Genomic DNA, 22599 nt, shown 5'->3' with positions numbered 1-22599 from the left:
TGACATTGTGAGCATGAGAGACTGGAGAGATTGATGACTGAGTGAGGCCAAGGGCCTATTTGTGAGTGATATTAATGGGATCGGGCTGCACAAGCAACATGCTTTATTGATTGATGCCATGACTGGCTTATTATAGCGCTTGGGCTGGATCTGCCCCTCTGGAGTCTGCACACCCACAGTGAGCACGGTTGCTATTGATTCACGATGATCGGGTTGCATGCCGCATCAGGATTTGTTAGCGTTTGGGCTAGATCTGCCTTGTACCGTGCTGAGTGATTGAACATGATGAGCATGATGAGCGGGAGTATATGATTGTGATATTGAGTACTCTGAGAGTGTGAGTACATAAGTTCATCACTGTGACGCATTGCAACTGACATGCATATTTGACATACAGACATAGAGATGCATTTCCTCATGTTACAGGATTTTTGTGACATTTATGATTTCATATGCAATTGACATGTAGGTATAGAGATGTACTTTCCTCATGCTATCTGATAAAGAAACATCTTACTTATTGTTGAAAGTTTTTGGGAAAAAATCACAGTTTTTCTGACTTACTCATATTTTGGTGATTTCGGTGAAAGAGTTGGGCTTTATTGTTAAACTTGAAAAGCATGACTATTTTCCGTAACTGTGAACTAGCTGAGTATCACATCTCTGAGTTATTTCTTGTACAACTTTTATTATATTATTATGAGCTGTTATTGGCTATCGTGTTGGACTCTGACCCTTGTCCCGGCTCATTACTACTTTCAACCTAAGGTAATGTCTGTTATTTATTGAATACATGGAGTCGGTTGTTCTCATATTACACTTTTGCACCTTGCGTGCAAATTTGGATGCTGATGTTGCTGTGTATGGCGGGAGCTGGCATTGAAGATGTACCTGCATTTTGATCATAACTGCCTCTTATTCTTGGTAGCTTTAGAATTATTAATCTGTTCATGTATATTTCAAATAGAAGATGTATTTATTTCATTCTAGATTTGTAAACTCTAAATTTTAAAAGCTCATGATTTGTACTACCAGTCCTTGGAAATTCTTTGTATAGAAGTTTAGTTATATTATCATTACATTTCTTAGTAAATCTTAATGAATTGGATTATTGTTGCTAATTGGCTAACCTAGCAGGTTGGGTTAGATGCCATCACGACTAGTCGGATTTTGGATCGTGACTTAAGTGTTGTGTACGATGAACTTTCCCGAACCCTTATACAACAATATTCTATCAAGTACCAAAAATATTTGTTCCATGTTGAGAAACTAAGCTCAAGGTAACAATACGAAACAATAAAATAGACAATGGATTTATATGGAAAGAGAGGAGAGATTCTTATTTCTTCCATGTATTCAAGTGTGTACAATGTGATGCCCAAACCTTCTATTTATAGGATGATATTGAGGTAATACAAATGGATACCATCAACATGGTATTAATTATTGAGATCATGGGGGACGATCATGGAGGAGGTTATAGAGGTGTGGGAGTTACAAACATAATGGTAAGAAATAGTGGGAGTTTAATGGAGAAGAATAGTGGGAGTAACTTCTTTAGGAGTTATAGACATCCACTATATCATATAATATTTCATAACACTCCCCCTTGGATGTCTATAGATAATGTGCCTCGTTAAAACCTTATTAAGAAAAAACACTGTGAAAAAATATCTTAGCGAAGGAAAAAGAGTACACATATCTTGTAATACACATTATTTGTTGCCTCGTTAAAAACCTTGCTAGGAAATCCCAGTAGGATAAAACCTCAGCTAAGAAAAAAAGAGTGCAACACATATCTTACTCCCCCTGATGAAAACATCACTTTACTTTTCGGAAATGACGCATTCCAATCCTGTATACCAGCTTCTCAAATGTTGAGTTTGGTAATACTTCATTGAACAGATCCACCAAATTATCAATCAAATAAATTTGTTAAACATCTATATCACCATGTCGAATATCATGTCTGAAAACAACTTTGGTGAAATGTGCTTTATTTTGTCACCTTCAATATATCCTTCTTCCAATTGAGATAAGCAAGCAATATTGTCTTAATATTATTGAAGTCTTCTTTTACAAAGAAAAATCATACATTTGTTGTGTGTTGAGTCATATGCTTTATAAGTTGCTAATATCTTGGTAAGTCTTGAATAAGTATCAATAATTGTTTGTCTTGTCGAATATCATAATATAGCAACACCCTCGTGTGCAAATAGATTGTATGAAGAACGAACTTCAAGAAATGCCTGCATTTGCATAACCAACAAAATCTTGACAGTATTTGTTTGTGATGACCCGATAGGTCATTTATAGTTTTAACCCTCAATTCTGTGTTTCAAAGCCCTGAATAGCTCTGTTTAACCTTCCTCGATTTGTGTGCGTAGTCCGTGTCATTTTTCGAAAAATTTTTATGTGAAAAATTGACGAAAATATGAAATCGTGCCTTATAACTCATTTGAGTTGACTTCGGTCAATGTTTCAAGCAAACAAACCCAGATCATTATTTTGACGTATATCCGGAATCGAATTCGGAAGTCTCTAACTTGAATTATCTCCATTTGCTGAAAATTAGAAGTTTAACAGTTTAAAGAAATTCCAAGTTTGACCATAGTTTGACTTTATTGCTACTGGGTCTGGATTTAGGTTTCGGTACTTGGTATAAGTTCATTACTGTATTTATGACTTGTCTGCAAATTTTGGTGCAAAACGGAGTTGGTTTGATGTGATTCTGACGTCCGGTTGAAAAATTGAAAGTTCTTAAGTTTCTTTGAAATTCTGATTCGTTTTGGTGTCCAATTCATAGTTCTAGGTGTTATTTTGGTGTTTTGATCGCACGAGTGAGTTCGTATGATTTTTTTGGACTTGTGTGCATGATTGGTTTGGAGCCCCGAGGGCTCGAGTGAGTTTCGGATAAGTTACAGAGTGATTTTAGACTAAGAGGAATAGTTGGTGCCTATGTGTTCTAGTGTTGTTTGCAGGTCTCGTATTTGCGATGTAATGACCCAACCGGTCATTTTAATTTTTAGAACCCCATTCCCTAAAATAAAACTTACCGTATGTGCTTTTATTAATTTATGACTTACGGGGATGGTTGGTTCGGAAATTGAAAGTGTTTGGGTTGAAATCGGAACACTTGGTTCCTTAAGTTGGCTTTAAAAGACCAAGTTTGACTTCGGTCAATATTTTGATAAAATAGGAATTTAAGTTTGGAAGTTTGACTGAGGAGTTAACTTTTGGATATCGGAGTCAGAATCCAGTTCCGAAAATTTTCATAGCTCCGTTATATCATTTATGACTTATGTGCAAAATTTGAGGTCAATCGGACTTGATTTGATAGGTTTCGACATCGAATGTAGAAGTTGGAAAATTTAAGTTTCATTAAGCTTGAATTGGAGCATGATTCGTGGTTTTAGCGTCGTTTTATGTGATTTGAAGTTTCAAATAAGTTCGTAGATGTTTTAGGACTTGTTGGTATATTTGGTTGAGGTCCCGAGGGCCTCGAGTGAGTTTCGGATGGTTATAGGATCAAAAGTTGGACTTAAAAAGTTGCTGCAATTTTTCTTCTGCTGGAAATGCAGAAATCGAGCCGAGAAATGGAGCCCAGATATCGAGCCCATGGTCGACGGCCAGGGTCGAAGCCAGGGACGAGGCTCAAGATCGAAGCCATGATCAAAGGCCATGATCGACGCCATAATCGAAGGCCCAGGCTCGATGCCATGATCGAGGCCATGACCGAGGCCCAGGCTCGAGGGCCTTGATCGAAGCCACGATCGGTGCCCAGCATCGAGGGCCATGATCGAAGCCACGATCAAGGCCCAGTTCCGAAGGTTGCCTGGGCAGATCTATAAAGGAGGGAACTTCGTCCCATTCTCCAATTTTAACAAATTGGAGCTTGAGCAAAGGCGACTTTTGATAGATTTTCAAGGAAAGACATTGGGGTAAGTGATTCTAACTTGGATTTGGTTTATATACACAAATATATCATTGTTTTCACCATTTAATTAGTGTTTTGAGATTGAAATTTGAGAAATTTTTGAAATATCATAGAACCGAATTTTTGAGATTTCAGTATCGATTCGAAGTCGGATTTGAGTCAAACTGGTATGGTTGGACTCGTAATTGAATGAGTTATCGTATTTCGTAACTTTCGCCAGATTTTGAGACGTGGGCCCCATAGACGAAATTTTAATTAATTTCGGATTTTTATTGAAAAATATAGTATTTTCTTATGGAATTAATTCCTATTATTTTTAGTGATTGTATCGAATTATTTTGGCTAGATTCAAGCCATTAAGAGTTGGATAATCGAGGAAAAGGTCTTCTAGTGGATTAAATTAAAGCAAATTGAGTTAAATCTCTTGTCTAATCTTGTGAGGGAGAAATTACCCCATAGGTAATTAAAGTAATAATTGTTGCTAATTGTGGGGGCTACGTACGCACGATGTGACGAGAGTCCGTGTATGGCTACTTTTAAATGCTAAAGTCCAGGTAGTTTAGGACTCAAAGCATGAATTACTTGTGTAAATTGTGTTCTTTGTTATATATATATATACACACACACACACACACACACATATTGTGAATTGTTAGATAAAAATATTAAGGGATGGAAATCTCATATGCTTGATTTTTTGTTTAAATGAATTAATTGTTAAGAGAAATTGTTCTTCCTCCCGAATTTATCTTATAATAAATAGACTCTCCTTTCGGAGGTACATAAGAAAATGTCCTCCTTTCTTGTGGAGCGGGCCGAACACCTCGGCAGGATAGATCTATGGATCGCGCCGTACGTCCCTCGGCAGTGTACACAACACTCTGGATCGGGTCGTACGACCTCGGCAGAAATCGTGCATAATAATAATAATTACACGATACTTTGATAGTTTATTGCAGCTTGTGAAGCTAATTGATAAATTGAAAATCTTTGGAATTTAAAGAATTAATTATCTCTGCTTGTTAAGGAAATTATTGTTATTCCTGTAAATGAGGCTAATTGATAAATTGGAAATTTATTGGAATTGAAGGAATTTAATTATTTCTGCTGGTTAAAGACAATCATTGTAAATTTTATAAATCATGTTGATCTAGATATTCCTATTTTTATTTTAATTATTATTATTGACTTTTAGTGAGTGTCAAAGTTGGCCATCTCGTCTCTACCACTTCGAGATTAGGCTTGATGCTTACTGGGTACACATTGTTTACGTACTCATGCTACACTTGCTGTACTATTTGTGCAGGATCTGAGGCAGGTACTAGTGGAGGATCTATCATCGTACATCCACGTTTTCCAGAGGCGTAGTGGTGAGCTACTTTGCTGAGCCGTTCTGTAGCTACCAGTGCCTCTCATTGTATTTTCATTCTGTCTATTTTTATTTCAGACAGTATTTGGGGTTTTGTATAATATACTAGATGCTCATACACTTGTGACACCAGGTCTTGGAACACACATTGGTAGAATTTGGAATTGGTATTATTTTCTTGAATTTTAATTGATCGGTATCTTTTCTATTCTCCTTAATATTGCTAGTAAAAGAATAAAATTACTTAGAACAATATTCTGAAAATAATTGATATATGTTTAACTTATAAGTTGGCTTGCCTAGCTGTAGTGTTGGGCGTCATCACGACCTATAGGTGAAATTGGGTCATGACATGCGAGGTCTGGCTTGTTACACCCCATAGTTTTGTACGTAAGAGTGCGTCGTAAGCAAACTAATGTAAGACCAAAAATAAGATCTTCTTTGGAAGTATATAAAGTAAGTTATCATGTTACCTCGAAGGTTACAAATATTGAAGATCATGAACAACAAGTACAAAGTGGGTTGGGAGGTCCAGAAGCTAAAGGAATTAAAGAAAATAATGTTTCGTCGAAAGTGGACAAGTTGGGAATGTTATAGCCCGTACCTTTGGGGTGATGCTAGGGTTCTTAACACGATAAAAGGCTTATCTCTTGAAAATATAATACTCATTATATAGCAAAATAACCAGAGATAAGCCCCTGTACAAATCCTCCCAAAAATTGAACACAAACCCTAATTGATTTTCTCTTCTTATCAAGTTCTAGTTGGAGGAAAACCTAGGCTTTGAAGAAACCAAGATAAGAGCTGAGATATTCAACAAATAAGGTAAGTTTACTGCTCTATTTTATCCATTTTTCTGCTGGAAATGTATGGAAAGTCGTTCTATAATTGTAAGAACTCACAGGACGGTTGATCAGAAGCCGTGAATTCGAGTTATTCAACTTGTAGTGGACTGTTTGTGGGTTATTTTGTGTTGCTGTTTAATTGCATGTTTTGATACTGTTTTAGGGAGTTTTATAGGAGAAAGTGTGTGGAGAAACACCACATAAATGCAAGTTGGTGGGCTGGTCGTTCGTCGTAATAGTTTCGGGTTGTTTGACACTACTACGGTGGTTGTTTTGTGTATGAAGAAATTGGGGTGTATTGGGCTGTTTTGTAGTATTTTGTGGTGTATATAAGGTTGGAAAATAATGTATATATGTTGTTATTGTTGTGTTCTTGTTTTGTTGGTGTCATCTCGAATTGGGAGGAAGTAAAGATTATAGGGGAGATGCTGCTTGTTTTAATATAAAATAAGCTTGTCGTTCATTGTGCGATAGTTGTACCTTTCGTAACTTAATGATAGTATTATTATCATTGTTGTAGATTAAGGTGAGAAATGACGAGTTCAACGTGGTTATTGGAAATATTGCGATAAGGTATGTTAAGGTATACCCTTCCTTCATTTTGGCATTATCTTGTAACTACATGCGTTAATAACAAGACATAAAGAGAAGTTCGTACTCCTGAATTTTTGTACATTATCCTAGTCTTATAAGTTACAGTATTCTCCCTTATCAGAACTTTATATTTAGTTAAGTATTGTATTCTTTTAGTCAAGAGAGTAGATGGTCTATATTATACAGTATTACAGTATTTTCAGCACCACCGAGCTATAATCAGTGGGCACCACCGAGCCTACTATGGCTGAGCGCCTATGAGCGAGCCTACTACGGCCGAGCAGTTGCACGTTCCGAGCCTTATAGGGCCGGACAATTATTTTACTTGCTATATTGAGAGAGTTGAGTCAATATCAGCAGGTAAGTATATCTCTAGATCATCTTTGACTCCCAATTACATTCAGTTATTAATTTATCAGTTTAGTTTCAGCTTTCAGTTATTCTATTAACTTACATTATTTCGTATTGACGTCCCTTTCCTTGTGATGTTGCATTTCATGCATGCAGGTTCAGATAGACAGACTGGTAGACCTCCTCTGTAGGTGTTGTCCGTGTTTAGCTTGATTGGTAAGCTTCATATCCTTCGGAGTTGCCGGGTCTAGGGTTTTAAGTACATGTTGTGTGTGTGTGTGTATATATATATATATATATATATATATATATATATATATTATGGGTAGGTCGGGCCCCTGTTCCGACCACAATACATACATCAGTAGAGGCTTGTAGACATATCCTGTCAGTCAGTGCAGTATGTTGAGCTTGTACGCCCTGTATGTATATTATTTTGGTTTGTCAGTTGCAGTAGTTATGACGGCCTTGTCGGCCCAGCTTTATATTGATGTTCAGTCAGATCTAGTTTCCGTTCAGTTTTATATTTTGTTTCACAAGTTGTCTTGCAATGTGGCCCTATGGCCAAAGTATGACATTCCATGTTCAGAGCCCCTAAGTCTCTAGTTGGTATGCTCGGATAAGTGAGGCATCGTGTACCGATATCACCTCCCCAGGTTTGGGGCGTGACATGACTCACAAATGCGAACCTCGCATTTGCGATCACAGCATTGCATTTGTGAGCATGGGCTGGGGACTGGATTCTCGCATTTGCGATAGTCTCAGGTTCACATTTGCGAACAAATTGTTCACATTTGCGATGGCAGCATATGTGTGAATTCTTCGCATTTGCGAAGGCTTTCTCGCATTTTCGGGGTTCGCAATTGCAAACCTCAGGTCGCAATTGCGAACCTCAGGTCGTAATTGCGACATCTGCTCGTGGTCAAAACATGTGAAAGGCGGGATCTTAGCTCATTCGTTAAAATTCTCAGCCCTAAACACCTTAGAGATGATATTTCCAAGAGCTTTTCTTCCTCAATTCATTGGTAAGTGAACTAATATACTTTTTTTCAATTACCCATTATATCTCATAAGATTTCAACCTTAAATCTAGGATTTCCATGGTAGAAATTAGAGATTTAGGTAGAATTAGGTCGAATTTCGAATTGAATTATATAATCGGACTCGGGGGTGAATGGGTGATCGGGTTTTTGTCCGAACCTCAGGTTTTGACCAAGTGAACCTGGGGTTGACTTTTGTTAAATTTTTCAATAATGATCTAAATTGAACCTCTTTCATTCGTGGGTAGTTTCTAAGGCTTATTTTGAATCATTTGGTTGATAATTTGCTAGCTTTTGTTGGTTTGGAGGCTTGTTCGAAAGGCAAGGCCGTAGTTGAACTTTGAATTAGTTGCGGAGCAAGGTAAGTGTCGTGGTTAACCTTGACTTGTGGGATTAGGACTTGTTTGCCTATTTGCTACGTGTTTAATATGAGGGCACAATGTATATGTAAGGTGACGAGTACTTATGCGTTGTTGTTGGGATTAAAGCATGCGGATAGAACTTGTTTCCTTGTGATTTAATGCCTCTTTAATTATGACATCCATGCTTAGATTAGATTATTACATATTTGATTGTTCTTTATATATTTATGGATTAATTAGTAATGGTTGAGTATGTTGGAAGTTGTGGTTTGGTATCTTGGAATCGTAATTGACGTAAAGTACATCCCATGCATTATTTATCTCCCAAATTTGTATATTCATTACGACATGGTAAGGGAGAGTGTTAAAGCACGAAGGGTGATGCCGTGCCATTTCATTTCCTTATTTACTTATTAATACATGGTGAGGAAGAGAATTAAAGCACGAAGGGTCATGTCATGCCAATCTATACAGTTATTCACTGTTACATAGTGAGAACGAGAGTAAAAGCACAAAGCGTGATGTCGTACCATTTCATTTCTCTTCTTACATCATTTCATGGTAAGGATGAGAGTAAAAGCACGAAGGGTGATGCCGTGCCATTTTCATATCGTATGTTAATTGTTCTCCTTGTTTGATGATTTATTTGGTTGTCTTTGTTGTCTTTCCTGTTGTAGTTATCATATCTTTTCACCCTATCACATGTCACCTCCCAACTGTACATATTAAATCTCTATCTTGTTACTGTTTGGTACATATATCTATGGTTGTACACGTTTAATTTCGTGAGTGCCTTGTCATAGCCTCGTCGCTACCTCATCGAGGTTAGGCTCGACACTTACGGAGTACTTTGGGTCGGTTGAACTCATACTACACTCTACACTTCTCGTGCAGATTTGGGTACTGGTCTCAGCTGTACGTGAGGTGAACTAGCTCAGATTATCATATTCGGAGACTTGAGGTAGATCTGCTGATGTCCGCAGACCTTGAAGTCCCCTTTCTCTTTCCTCTTTTTCTGTTCATTTCATTCGAAAAAGTTGTATTTATTTCAGATTCTATTTCTAAAACTTCTAGTAGCTCGTGTACTCGTGACTCAATATAAGATGACCCAATTTGACGTAAACAAGTATACACGTGACATAGGGCCTATAAGACCAAAATTGCACTGAACATAGGCCGATAAGGCCGTACAATCTTTCACATACAAGATATATGTCTACAAGCCTCTAAGGATACATAAATGTTATAAAGGTCGGGACAGATCCCCGCCATACCAATCAACACATGTCCTAATCATACTGACAAATAGCAACTCCTGAGCAAATGGAGCGCACCAACATCTTCCGCTGAGCTGATAGCCTACTTGGAGGACTCTCAACCTGTCTATCGGGACCTGCGGGCATGAAACGCAGCGTCCCCAGACAAAAGGGACGTCAGTACAAATAATGTACCGAGTATGTAAGGAATGAAAATCAGTAAACAATAGACATGAGAAAAACATGGAGTGAAAGACTCGACATGTATGTCTGAATAACTCTGTGAATCATTAATATTTACAATGTCATGCATATGCGTTCAAATATCATACCATGCCTAGGTATATGCGTTCATAACATCATCAAGCCTCTGAGGGAATTCCATCATATCAACTCGGCCACTGTGGGCAAATCATCAACGTATACCAGTTGATCAGGTGGTGGTGCGTATATAACGCCATAACCTTTTCCCATATACCATATACTTATAATATACACATATATAACGCCATCTGGTCATGGGTCAATGTACATGTATAAATGCATGAAATGCATAAGAAATACGTTATTAAGATTTATTGGAATATCATAAAATTAATATGCCTTTCGGATAAACTTTATCAAATACGTATTTTTCTAAGCCCATGAACAGAAGATATAATAATAATTCACATGGGGAATCAAGAATATAGACGTCCCTAGTACTTCTATGAATAGAGTCATTTATGAAAGTTGTGCATTTGCTTGTTTCGTTTGTATCGTATTGATCATGCCAAAAAAAGAATGGATAGCCTTAACATACCTGAACCGATTCTCTTGACGATCCCTTCAACACTGTTGATTGCGACAACGCGTAACAACGGATCGAAGTGGGGAAATATCCGTATGATATTCTTGAGAAAGATTGCACCGTACTCCCTTATAATTTCCAAATCTCACGTTTTGATATATGACCATCACGTTCCTAAGAATGGATATGTGACTCTCACATTCTTAAGACTTACAAATCTCACGTTGATAAGATGTTAAGAAATTTCATGAGTTATTCTGAAGCTCCATCGTTACATTAGATAACATACCATCACCCCTTAATGAGGTAAGAATCTTTCTTATAATTGATGGTTTGTGTGTAAGGATTATTTGCCACAAATCCCCCTAACATGCCACCTAGCCATAAAGTCCAAGAGTCACCCTTTGATATTTGGGCTTAACTCATCTTGCTTCCATGTTTGGGGGGGGGGGATTAAAGTCTATCCAAGTGTTATAATTAATTATCTAACCTTTCTCCAAATATCATTAATTATCCAATTTTTTACATAATTAAGAATTATCTCAAATTACTTAAAATACTACTTACTTGTAACACACTTTATGTACCATACTATTATGGTCATGTGGCACCTTGTATGATTCTGGTCCATAAATACCGGGTATTTTAGCTCGGGTCGTATTTTATCTAAAATGTCAAACTTCGATGAAATTCATTTTCTTCGATTTGCTTACCCTCTCACCTTCACGAATTTACTCGTCACTTGTTTGAAATAGCATAATTCTTATAATCTCAAAATAATCCCATTCTCGAATTTACGTCGATTAACTTATGAAGAAATTTTAACGTACAAAAATGGGGGCTATAATATCTCATTTTCGAGCTTTCATCAATTTACTTATGGCGTACTTTTACGTACGAAAATATGGGGTTTAACATCATTCCCCCCTTTGGAACATTCATCCTTGAATGTTGAATGATGCACTTATCATTCTCATAACCCATAGCTCTTGTGAATACTTTAGTACTCCTCTTGCCATCTAGGCAACTGTTCTGTGAATGAATCCCAAACGCCATCGCTTTCCCCCACTTTAGGCCTCTTTCTCACACCGTGACTCGTGGTCAGAATCATTTCAATCATGTAACTGTTGCTACCTTCTGTCATGCAGCATGTATGACTTTTTCCTTGTATGTGCGCCTATGCGATTCTTTTCTCCTTTTTCCTCCAGTTTTTTGCCAATCTCTAGGCCTCACTTTGTAAGAATATATAGAGCTTGATAAGATGTATCTCTGAGCATCTATAGGTATACTGAAGTTCTTTGCTCTATACGTTGTTAAACTTACAAATATTGCTATATCTTATTAAAGACCTGGTTATCCATTCGTATGACTTTACTGCATCTAGGTAGGTCATACTATATCATAACTCTTACTTCAATTTATCGTTACTTAGGTGTGCTACCGAACTCCAGGTTACTTTCGTTGCTTATCCCATATGTATAAATCTAAGTCCTTTAATGCTTCCTCATTATTGTTCATCTTAAGAATGACGGCCTAATCTCATCTCATACTTTGTGACTTTTGTCCATCCATTGTTGATTCACCTCAATATTGATCTACAATATACCACTGATAACTTGAAACTTCTTACATAATACCTTGCCACTAGGGCTTACGTTGCATCGATGAATATTTGAAGTGATTTTCCTGACCCACTAGCGACGATATTGTACTTCAATAACCGTATTTTATAGAATCCCAATGTGATTCACTTACGTGGGTATTTTAATCTCGTACAATTCATGAAATCCTCTTCAAATCATTACTCAATTGAAGGCCCAATCATCGTCCTTTATCTATCACAATTACACCCTCATTGCACTATCAGGGCGGGATTCCATCTCTTCTAAATGCCATTAGTATTAGACTTGTTTTAGTTCATTCATTAGTATTAGACTTCTAATGCTATACTGAGCTTTCTATAACTTAGAGAAATCATCAGCTCTCTTGTTTTCATTGGCTTAATCCTGAGGACTTTTCCATTCTTGTCACCTTCTCACTCGTCCTACCTTATCATTACTCCTATCTTCCTAAAATCTTGTCGGTTTACCATACTTTAGCTTGCGACCTACACATATCTATTTATACTACTCGCAACCTTCCTTCAACTTGCTTGCATCATAGGTTTCCTTATGTCATCCCGGAACATCAAGCGAGATATCACATCGTCTTCAACTCCTCTTTACTCTCTTAATTAGACCTCTCGATACTTAGAAACCATAGGTTGGAAGATATGCCATTGATGACGCCGCTACCATTCCTGGATACTGAATCCCGGTGCTTCTAACCTTCTATCTGTAGGATAGATTATTCGCAACCTTCTACATTTGAGTATCTCGTACGTTGTTCACCTTTACCTTAAAATCTCGCATCACGTCTTCTATCTCTTTCATGACCTCGCTTTAACACATGTATAATTCACATCCACAACTTGAAGCTCTATTATAATACTTGCACCTCTGGTGCATACACAATCTAGTGAGAGCTTCATGCTAACTTCTTATGAGGTCGGTACTCTTATGACTGGCTTTATCATATAACCGTTATAGAATATGATTATTGTACTATCTCTCTTGTACCTCTATTATTTAAGAGTGATCCTGCAATGTTCTCAATCGCGAGGTCTATAATTTTATGAGTCCAATAATCAGACTCCTGATTTACTTAGTTGGTGTAACTCTTTAGTTTTCTCTTCCCTCTGATCAACCTTTATGTAGGCTTAAGCTATCTTCCGATCTGCGGCTCAAGGTATGAGTTATTATTTTAGCCTTTCATAGACGCTATGGAATATCCGTGATACCATCATCTAACAATTCAATCCCTTGTCTATGACATGGACTCAATTCTTTCTTTTAACTTATACCAGAGTCTTCTACAACTGTATGATTGTCAACATACATGCTGCATGGATAATACCCTAAAATCTTGAGCGCGTTCATAACGTAACTAACTCTAGATCATTGATTGAACAATTCCTTTCGTTCCATCTCAGCTTTCTTTAAACGTAAGCAATTACTTTTCCTGGTCTTTCTGCCCCCTTGTTGCGTGCATACTTAGCTTATCTTAGTTCCTATGAATGTCAGAATTTTGTGCAATTCATAAGATCTCGAATATTACTTTTGGTTTCATTTCCCGCTCATTAGCCACGCTAGGTGCCACTTCCTTATGGAGTGCATACAATGTTGTTGTGAGACTGTTGTTACAAGACTTTCCTCTTTTGGTCACTGTGCTTAGGTTAAAGCCTTCTTCCTTATTTCCTCATCTAGTCTTTCATTGTAGTATTTAGGGAGACCTTCACTTGACGGAATTTGTTGATGTTCTTCCCCGCCTATAATTATCCTAGTTACTTATTTCCACGCCCTTGTGCTTGTAGGGTTGCTTCTAAACTAATATTTTGACTGTCTTCCCAGTGGAATTCTATTTCATTTACCTTTAACTACCCCAACTCCTATCTGAATATATCTCAAGGATCACGATGTCATATCTGTGAGACTGAATTCTCTATGTTGGGGTTCACTATGTTCGTCTTACATAATCTGTTGATTTTTCTGTGTCCTCTTGTTTAGCCATAACTAGGCTCTTCCTGAATCAACTACTAACTACTCGTTGGCCCATCTCATATCAATATTTCGCGTAATATTCCTTATCTATCAATAACATCTCGGGTAGGAACCCTTACTTCCTCTCTTTGATGTCGTGCTTGCATAATGTTCTGGAAACATAGCATTTCTGTAGGATTTGAATGAGTGCAATCTCATCCTTTTCTCATTTTTATCGCATTCTTGCTTTACCATTCCATAGTTACTAGAACCACTTAATTCTGACTTAATGCCATATCACACCATATCCCCCTATTTAGGGGAGCACTAAAATTTAGTTCTATGATGATCTATGTATAAATGTTTTACCTTCTCATCTTTGGCATCTTTTCACATTATCGATGATCCTTACTCGCCTCGCGGTAATACTTATGTACCAAGGATAACGAAATTCCTCACTCGCGAGGGTGACACTTAGTGTAACTGGCAGATATAGTTCCCTAAGCTTAACTTTAGTCACCTTGCTTGCTTTAGGGAAGCGTCTTCCTGAATGACCTTTAAAAGGTATTCTTCTGTCGTCTATTCTATTATTGCCGGGACACAATCACTGAAATTCTCATTATGCCGACTATTACTCAGTCCGTAGTTCATGTTTAGTTTATCTTGCTCATCAGTCCATGCTGATTTCTTGTTACTCTGGAGTCTAATGTTTTCCTTTTGGTAATCAAGTTGGAGTCACGAACCTATTTCTCGAAGTGAGAATATGACTATATGGCCTATACTCATTTGTTTTCTCAAGGCCTGTCACCTCTCGTCCTTTCCTTCACTTGACTATAGACTCTGTAATACTGTCATCATTTTGATTTACCGTTGTCATCCATGTATAACATCTTACTCATAATGCTTCATTAACTCTCTTCTTATTTCCCGCTAACATTTATGTCTATCACTTTATTCTGAAAACTCGAACAAGACATTCTTTTGCTTTTAGTTCCCCTTGCTCCATCTGCTGGCTCTTTGGGTTACCTAACATTCTTTCTCCACTATGGACGAGAGCTACACTAAGATAATATATATCCGTTCAAGGCTTCCAGTGCCTACCTTTGTAGTATTCATATCTAGCTGTACTATTTTAGAGTGCACCCTCTGTGTGTCTCACAAGGAGATCTATTTGCCCATTTTGCAATATCCTTCGTAAATGTCAGCTAACGCTAACAATCCATCCACAATTTTGGGTTACCTAACCCCATCTAGATCCTGACATCCTGCCTTCTCTTATACTATTTCTGTTAGCCCCCGTAGGGCATAAATGAGATGGGTGTGGCCAATTGTACATACCTCTGTTATTGTTGAAGGTAACTCAAAAGGCTTATATTCCTCTGCGATAATCTTCATTAGCTGGGTATCTTGTACCCTTTTTCATCTTGCTTCTTTTACTTGCTAAAACTTGTATCTACCTTCCGATTCTCTTATTCCTTTTTACCATAAGAGTTGATAGACATTTTTGCCTTAGGGTTCTTATCAAGAAGTTTTACACATCTTAGTGCACACATGATCTGCTGAAGACCTCACATTTACTCATCATAAGCATCATGAAAAATTGAGTTCCTCTGAATCAACTCTTCCACAACTATATCTCTTACCAACCGTCTTTCTGGATATATGCATCGTCGTATTATGAATAAGATAGAGTTTAGGAAGTTGAGTTCTTACAAGTGAGCTCTACCACATGATCTAGAGTAAGTAGAAAGAGTGACAGTCCTAAATGCCCTGTAGCATCCTACATATAAGTGAGGTTCACAACACACCCATAAACAAGACTTTACTAGACACGGCTTGTAGACTCCCTAGGATAGAACTTCTCTGATACCACTTTTCTCACGACCCAAACCGATGGGCCGCGACGGGCACTTGATGCCTTACTCACTCGAGTACCAACATTCCATATAATTTCTATAGTACTCTTATTGGCAAATGGGACAAACGGGATGTCATGGGCTAACCAGAATAAACATAAGGGAATACTCAATATAAGACTACCCAATTTGACGTAAACAAGTATACATGTGACATAGGGCCTATAAGACCAAAATTGCACTAAACATAGGCCGATAAGGCCCTACAATCTTTCACATACAAGATATATGTCTACAAGCCTCTAAGGATACATAAATGTTATAAAAGTCGGAACAGATCCCCGCCATACCAATCAACACATGTCCTAATCATTCTTACAAATAGCAACTCCGGAGCAAATGGAGCGCACCAACATCTTCTGCTGAGCTGATAGCCTACTTGGAGGACTCTCGACCTGTCTATCGGGACCTGCAGGCATGAAACGCAGCATCCCCAGACAAAAGGGACGTCAGTACAAATAATGTACCGAGTATGTAAGGAATGAAAATCAGTAAACAATAGACATGAGAAAAACATGGAGTGAAAGACTCGACATGTATGTCTGAATAACTCTGTGAATCATTAATATTTACAATGTCATGCATATGCGTTCAAATATCATACCATGCCTAGGTATATGCGTTCATAACATCATCAAGCTTCTGAGGGAATTCCATCATATCAACTCAGCCACTGTGGGCAAATCATAAACGTATACCAGTTGATCAGGTAGTGGTGCGTATATAACGCCATAACCTTTTCCCATACACCATATACTTATAATATACACATATATAACGCCATCTGGTCATGGGTCAATGTTCATGTATAAATGCATGAAATGCATAAGAAATACATTACTAAGATTTATTGGAATATCATAAAATCAATATGCCTTTCGGATAAACTTTATCAAATACGTATTTTTCTAAGCCCATGAACAGAAGATATAATAATAATTCACATGGGGAATCAAGAATATAGACGCCCCTAGTACTTCTATGAATAGAGTCATTTATGAAAGTTGTGCATTTGCTTGTTTCGTTTGTATCGTATTGATCATGCCAAAAAAAAGAATGGATAGCCTTAACATACCTGAGCCGATTCTCTTGACGATCCCTTCAACATTGTTGATTGCGACAACGCATAACGGCGGATCGAAGTGGGAATATATCCGTATTATATTCTTGAGAATGATTGCACCGTACTCTCTAATAATTTCCAAATCTCACGTTTTGATATATGACCCTCACGTTCCTAAGAATGGATATGTGACTCTCACATTCTTAAGATTTACAGATCTTATGTTGATAAGATGTTAAGAAATTTCATATGAGTTATTCTGAAGCTCTATCGTTACGTTAGATAACATACCATCACCCCTTAATGAGGTAAGAATCTTTCTTATAATTGTTGGTTTGTGTGTAAGGATTATTTGCCACAAATCCCCATAACATTCCACCTAGCCATAAAGTCCAAGAGTCACCCTTTGATATTTGGTCTTAACTCATCTTGCTTCCACGTTTGGGGGGAGGGGGGAGGGGGGGTTAAAGTCCATCCAAGTGTTATAATTAATTATCTAACCTTTCTCCAAATATCATTAATTACCCAATTTTTCACATAATTAAGAATTATCTCAAATTACTTAAAATACTACTCACTTGTAACACACTTTATATACCCTACCATCATGGTTATGTGGAACCTTGTATGATTTTGGTCCATAAATATCAGGTCTTTTAGCTCAGGTCGTATTTTATCTAAAATGTCAAACTTCGATGAAATTTATTTTCTTCGATTTGCTTACCCTCTCACCTTCACGAATTTACTCATCACTTGTTTGAAATAGCATAATGCTTATAATCTCAAAATAATCCCATTCTTGAATTTACATCGATTAACTTATGATGAAACTTTAACGTACGAAAATGCGGGATGTAATATTTCATTTTCGAGCTTTCATCAATTTACTTATGGCGTACTTTTACGTACGAAAATATGGGGTGCAACAACTAGGTCTTAGGAGTCACAAGCTAGCTTAGTAGAGTCTGGAGGAGGATCGGTACAGAGACGTCTGTACTTATCTTCCAGAGGCTATGGAGTTTAGGGAAAATGTCACTTCTTTCTTACTCTGTCATGCGATTTTATTCTATCATTGATGATTGAACCCTTCTATTCTTTATCTCTCGCTGATGGCGAGAACACGCACTGCATCTACCGCCGGACAGGAGCAGGAGCCGCCTGTGAAAACTATGACTAGGGGCAGAGGTCGAGGTCTAGGTCGTGGTAGAGGTCGAGGCTGAGGTCGCGCCAGAGGTAGAGGCCGAGCTCAACCTAGAGATCGGGCAGAAACACCCGCAGTGGGGCCTCAACTGGATTTCGAGGAGGAGGTCCTAGCTCAGACTGTATCTTTCAGACCAACTCAGGTCCCGGAGGGGTTCATAGCCACTCCAGTACTTCCGGACGCTCTAGTCCATTTGGTGGGCCTTATGGAGAATGTGGCCCAGGTGGCTCCCCAGTTTGAATACTCCTGTAGCCCAGCTAGTTGGGGTAGTTCAGCCGGTTGTTGCGGCACAGGCCAGGGGATAGGCCCACTTTGTCTTCTGAGGCTATGTTGAGGTTGGATAAGTTCACCAAGCTCTTTCCTGTTCATTTCAGTGGTGCATCTTCTAAGGACCCACAGGATTTTCTGGACCGTTGCTACGAGGTGTTGTGGATCTTGGGTATAGTTAAGACTAGTGGGGTCGATTTTGCAAACTTTCAGATGAATGGTTCTGCCCAAAAATGGTGGAGAGATTATATGTTTACTAGACCAGCTGGGTTGCCTGCACTTACTTGGGATCAATTCTCATAGCTATTGCTAGAGAAGTTCATCCCTGTCACCCTGAGATAGGAGAATCGCAGGCAGTTTGAGTGACTTTAGCAGGATGATATGACTGTCACCCAGTACGAAACTCAACTTGTGGACTTAGTTTGCCATGCCACCATCTTGCTTCCTACAGACAAGGAGCGAGTGAGGAGATTTATTGATGAGCTCACTTACACTCTCAGGCTTCAGATGGCCAAGGAGACATGGAGTGATATTTCCTTTCAGACGGCCATTGATATTGCCAAACGTATCAAGTTGGTTAATGTTCAGGAGAGGGGTCCGGTGTCAGATAAGAGGCCCCGTCACTCTGGTAGTTTTAGCGGTGCCTCATCTAGAGGCAGGGGTGCTTTTGGTAGTGGCAATCCTCCCAAGCCATTTCATTCAGCGCTTCAGGCAACCCATAGTGCTTCATGTAGTCATGGTCCTTACGTGCCTCATTCTGGGCAGCCAGCCTACAGTGCACCACCAGCTCTTATCAGCGCACCTCCGATCTAGAGCTATCAGAGTGGTTATCCAGGTCCTCTAGGCTAGTTCTAGGGTCATCAGTCACAACAACCGAGGGCTTATTATAGTTGTGGTGATTTGAGGCACATTGCCTGATTTTGCCTCAAGTCCCAGGGCAACATGCAGAAGCAGGGCTCTCATTCCATGATTCCGGCACTGATTGCTCCACCGCCCACTCCGCTAGTTAGAGGCAGGGGTCAGGCAACCGGATGTAGAGGTCAGGCCATTAGAGGTGGAGGCCAACCAGCTAGAAGCCGTCCCAGAGATGTAGTTCATAGTAGTGGGGACCGGCCCCGATGTTATGCTTTCCTAGCTAGCCTTGAGGCCGAGTTATTTGGCGCCACTATCACAGGTATTGTTCCCATTTTCCATAGAGATGTATCAATTCTATTTGATTCGGGATCTACTTATTCCTATGTGTCATCCTGTTTTGCTTCATATCTGGTTGTGCTTCATGATTCTTTGAGTGCTTCTGTGTATGTGTCCATACCTGTGCAAGATTCTATTATTGTAGAACGTGTCTATCGCTCGTGTGTGGTTACTATTAGGAGTCTTGAGACTAGTGTAGATCTTCTACTTCTTGATATGGTAGACTTTGATGTTATCTTGTGTATGGATTAGCTATCACCTTGTCATGCTACAATGGATTGTCACGCCAAGACGGTGACCTTAGCCATGCTGGGGTTGCCTCGACTAGAGTGGAGAGGGACTCCTGATCACTCTACCAGCAGAGTTATTTCCTATGTGAAGGCTCGACGTATGGTCAAGAAGGGATGTCTAGCTTATTTGGCCTATGTCCGTGGTTCTAGTGCGCAGGTTCCTTCCAAGGATTCAGTGCTAGTTGTTCGTGAGTTTCCAGAGGTGTTTCCCGTAGATCTGTCGGGTATGCCACCCGACAGAGATATTGACTTTTGTATTGATTTGGCTCCGAGCACTTAGCCCATTTCTATTCTGCCATACCGTATGGCCCTGCCGGAGTTGAAGGAGTTAAAGGAGTAGTTGCAAGATTTTCTTGATAATGGCTTCATTAGACCTAGTGTCTCGCCTTGGGGTGCGCCCGTTTTGTTCATGAAGAAGAAATATGGGTCGATGAGTATGTGTATAGACTATCGGCAGTTGAACAAAGTCACTATCAAGAACAAGTATCTGTTGTCGAGGATTGATGACTTATTTGATCAGTTTTAGGATGCCAAAGTGTTTTTGAAGATTTATTTGAGGTCTGGCTGCCATCAATTGAGGATTAGGGCATTCGATGTCCCTAAGAAGGCTTTTCAGACTCGGTATGGGCATTATAAGTTCCTAGTGATGTCATTTGGGTTGACAAATGCCCCAGCAACATTCATGGATTTGATGAACCGAGTGTTCAAGACCTACTTGGATTATTTTGTGATTGTATTCATTGATGATATCTTGATCTACTCTCGCAGCCGAGAGGAGCATGAGCAGTATCTTTGGATCGTACTTCAGACTCTAAGAGATAGCCAGTTATATGCCAAGTTTTCAAAGTGTGAGTTTTGGTTAGACTCAGTCGCCTTTTGGGACATATTGTATTGGTAGAGGGTATAAAGGTGGACCTAAGAAGATTTTGGCAGTTCAGAACTGGCCTAGACTTACTTCAGCTACAGAGATCTGAAGTTTCCTAGGTTTGGCAGTTATTATCACCGGTTCGTGAAAGAGTTTTAATCTATAGTAGCCCCATTGACCAGATTGACCTAGAAGGGTGCCCCATTCAGATGGTCGGACGAGTATGGGTTGAGCTTCCAGAAGCTCAAGACTTCTTTAACTATGGTGCCAATGTTGGTGTTTCCCATCGGTTCAGGATCATACACGGTGTATTGTGATACATCTCGTATTGGGCTCGGTGCGGTATAGATGCAGGATGGCAGGGTGATTGCAGTTGAAGTTTCATGAGAAGAATTACCATGTTCATGACTTAGAGTTGGCAGCCAATGTTCATGCGCTTAATAATAGGAGGCAATATCTTTACGGCGTGTCGTGTGAGGTAGGGTTTGGTGAGAGACCGTTTGCAGCAGATATCTAGGCTTTGGCCAATCAGTTTGTAAGGTTAGATGTTTCAGAGCCCAGTCGTGTCTTAGCTTGCACAGTCGCTCGATCTTCTTCATATGAGCGCATTAGAGATCATCAGTATGAAGATCCCCATTTGCTTGTCCTTAGGGACACGGTACAGCAAGGTGGTGCCAAGCAGGTTGCGCATCATGTGAGGTATTCACGGATCATTAGAGTCTGCAGTATTTGTTTAAACAAAAGGATCTCAATTTGAGGCAGGGGAGATGGTTGGAGTTATTGAAAGACTATAACATCACCATTTTGTATCATCCCGGGAAGGCTAATGTGGTGGCCGATGCCTTGAGTAGGAAGGCAGTGAGTATGGGTAGCCGTGTGTATATCTCAGTTGGTTAGAGACCGCTTGCAACAAATGTCTAGGCTTTGGCCAATCAGTTTGTGAGGTTAGCTGCTTTAGAGCCCAGTCGTGTCTTAGCTTGCACAGTCACTCGATCTTCTTTGTATGAGCATATCAGAGAGTGTCAGTATGAAGATCCTCATTTGCTTGTCCTTAGGGAGAAGGTGCAGCAAGGTGGTGCCAAGCAGGTTGTTGTTGGAGATGATAGGATGCAGGGCCGTATTTGTATGCCCAATATGGATGGGCTTCGTGAGTTGATCCTTGAGGAGGCCCATAGTTCCCGGTATTCTATTCACCGAGTTCTGCCAAGATGTATCAGGACTTGCGGAAATATAATTGGTGGAGGAGGATGAAGAAGGATGTAGGTTCATATGTAGCTCGGTGTCTAAGTTATCAGCAAGTTAAGTACGAGCATCAAAGACTTGGTAGGTTGCTTCAGAAGTTAGAGATTCCTGAGTGGAAGTGAGAGTGTATCACCATGGATTTTGTTATTGGACTACTACTAACTCAGAGGAAGTTCGACACGATATGGGTCATTATGGACAGGTTGACCAAGTTGGTACATTTCATTCCAGTGGCAGTTACTTATTTTTCAGAGCGGTTAGCTGAGATCTACATCCGCGAGATTGTCCGTCTTCATGGTGTGCCCATGTATATCATTTTCGATCGAGGTACGCAGTTTACCTTGCACTTCTGAAGGTCCGTACAATGTGGGTTGGGCACACAGGTTGTGCTGAGCACAACATTTCATCCCCAAACGGAAGGATAGTCCAAGCGCACTATTCA

Source organism: Nicotiana tomentosiformis, chromosome 4, assembly GCF_000390325.3.
Source record: "Nicotiana tomentosiformis chromosome 4, ASM39032v3, whole genome shotgun sequence".
Lineage (NCBI taxonomy): Eukaryota > Viridiplantae > Streptophyta > Magnoliopsida > Solanales > Solanaceae > Nicotiana > Nicotiana tomentosiformis.
The sequence above is the reverse complement of the archived record's forward strand: the minus strand, read 5'-3'. Positions refer to the sequence as shown.